Source organism: Asparagus officinalis, chromosome 4 (assembly GCF_001876935.1).
Source record: "Asparagus officinalis chromosome 4, Aspof.V1, whole genome shotgun sequence".
Lineage (NCBI taxonomy): Eukaryota > Viridiplantae > Streptophyta > Magnoliopsida > Asparagales > Asparagaceae > Asparagus > Asparagus officinalis.
The window spans coordinates 6,112,134-6,114,953 of record NC_033797.1 but is presented as its reverse complement, the minus strand read 5'-3'; positions in this window follow the sequence as shown (position 1 = coordinate 6,114,953).

Sequence of the window (2,820 nt, the reverse complement as noted above, 5' to 3'; positions counted from 1 at the left end):
TGATTCTGGTTTGGCGCCAACTGGAAGGATGATTGTTGCGGTTGTTGCTGCGGTGGCTGTTGTGACGTTTGATGTGCATCGACAGCGGCCACCGACCCTCTTCCTCTGCCTCGAGGATTAAAGTTCTGCTTCTGATTCTGATTATTGGCTGGTGGCAAACCTCTCTCCAAATTCTTTCTCTTGAGAAAGCGCTCAGCCTGTTCACCCCTCATTTTCAATTCTTTCCAAGTCTTAGAGTGAACAACCCCTACCACTTCTAATACATCCAAGGACAGGTTATTATGACATGTTTGTAGAATAAATTCCTCAGTAAGTGGATCTCTGCAGTTCACTGCTTTGTCCCGGAATCGCTTGACAAAGACATCAACAGATTCCCCGTCCTTCTGCTTTTCGTCCAACAACGTGCCGATCGAGACTTCTGTGTCGTCGTCGAAGAAGTTGGTGAGGAATAGTTCTTCCATATCCTCCCAGCTAGTGATACTCCCGGGCTTAAGACGTCGGTACCAATCGAAGGCAGGCCCGCGAAGGGTCCCCACGAATGACCGAACCATCAGGGCTTCGTTCCCGGATATTGCGCCGAGATGCGACTTAAAATAAATCAAGTGCTGAGTTGGTGAACCCCTGCCATCAAAAGGAGTAAAGTTAATCAAATTAAATTTCTGGGGGTAAGGAATCAGGTCCCACTCCCTTGGGTACGGGTATGGAATGCCCGTTTTCTTCACTTCTTGAGCCGTCATCAAAGCGTTGACTTTGCTCTCAAGATCGTGCATCTTCTTGTCCTCTTCCTCGCTTTTCTTCAAATAGATCTGTGGAGGTTGAGTGGCTGACTTGGTCGGATCGCTTCCGGAGTTGTCTTTATCTAGAGGATGATCTTCAAATATCGTCTCATCCTCTTCATTACGCCGACTGGATTCCGCTCTTTGGCTTGATTCCGGTTGGTGTTGCTGAACCTGCAAATCCCGCATTTGCTGCATAGTCAACTCCATCTCAGTCTTGAACTCAGCTCTGATTTCTTCGCGTTGTTTAGCCAATGCTTCTTGCAGCATGTGAGCCAATTGGTCTGGCGTAATTGCAAATGATTCTCTGGCTTGTCCAACACTGGATGCGGTATCGTCCGATGCAATGGCTGAACAAGTATCTGACATTTCTTCATCTGAAGATAGCCCCTCGTGCATTTTCCTGTAGTCTCGTCGTAGGTTGGCTCTTCTTTGTAACCGCGCCATCCTTTGAGAAAGACCCCGCTCAACTCTCCCCCCTGGAGAGAAATCAGGGTCGGGATTGACTGACTTTTGCTTCCCTTTGTTGGTCATATTAATAGTGACCTCAGGGAACTCATCTTGTCGGACTGCCGGTTTCTTCTTGTTGAAACGTCTCATCTTGGGTCTTGACGTTTCACTTGAAAGTCTTTGAAATACGGAGACTCTTGTTGAATTCGCTTTAGAGCATCCGCATTCTGTCAGCACTGCCTTGATGAGTCTCTCACAGGAGCAGTGAGACTCGTTTTCTTGTACAACTCTTTTTCTTGAGTTATTTTTCTGATAGTACAGCTCATCGTTGTTACGATTTGAGCAACCTATCTCTTTCTTCTGAACCTTGTTAACGTGCGCAGGACGACTTGTTGTCGCTTCTGAGCGATCCAAGGTTGGATTTTTAAATCCACCCCCTTGCGGGAATGGTGTCATCATCGGTCCTAGACGAGAATGAACTGGTATTCTCTCGTTCTGGACTTGTGCAGTTCTGACAGGAGGATGTTTACGACCCCCTGTATAAGAAACCACTAAGGGTTTACTTGCTGGGTTTGACTGCTCTTTGGTTGGGGCTTTGCCCTGATTATCAAATGCCAAACTAAGGAGATCTAATTCTGTGAGTTTGACTTTCAATATGTCCGGCTTGTCCTGAATCTTCACTGGTGACGCAGCAGACGGGCTTGGGACGGATGCTGAAGGAGTTGAAATGGGGTCTTCATTGACCTTCTCTTTGCCGCGGCAGCCATAACTGTCGCGGTTGTTTGATGGGCCGCGGCAGTATGGGCTGCCGCGGTTATATGATGAGCCGCGGCAGTACGTGCTGCCGCGGTTATATGATGAGCCGCGACAGTCTGTGCTGCCGCGGTTGAAGACTGACTTCCTCTGTATTCTTTGGGTGTTCTCGTTTTTGGGAACCCAAACTCTACAGTTCTTTTGTGGTTTTCCATCTACCACTTCCTTTTTGTTTTCCTGCACTTGTTGACGAAGGGCACGAGCGTGAGCAGCTTTTGCTTGACGCCTTTGTATACGCTCCTTCAGGGTAGAACGGGCTCTTTTGACCAGAGTCCATTCCTCTGTCGTAAGCTGTGCAGAGATGTGATTATTTTGCCTTTGGGGCAACTGAACCATCTTTTGATTCCTCGACTTTAGGTCCGTGTAATAATGGACCCCGTCGGTCTGTTGCATGGCCTTAGCCAATTGACGAGCGCGGCGTTGACGTTGTCTCTGACGAGCTCTCTTTGTCAATACCGGAGCATCTTGGTTTAAGGACCCTTGAACTGGTGAAGGGTCATTCGGAACAGAGATGTCGCAGGTTGATTCTTTTGCAATGACTTGGCAAGAATCTCTACCTGCGGTCTTCATTGGAACTGAAGACTCGGGAACTTTCTTGGGAGAAGAAATCTTCCTGCACTTGCGGGGTGAGGAGGATTTTGATGACGAGGATGACATATACTCCTCGTATTTTGCCTGATCGAATTCATATTCGACCTCTTCGGTGACGATGATCTTAATCGGCTGCGACACTGCGGCCTCCCCAGCGAGGCCGCTGGCTCCCACTGTGGTCGCCAGTTTG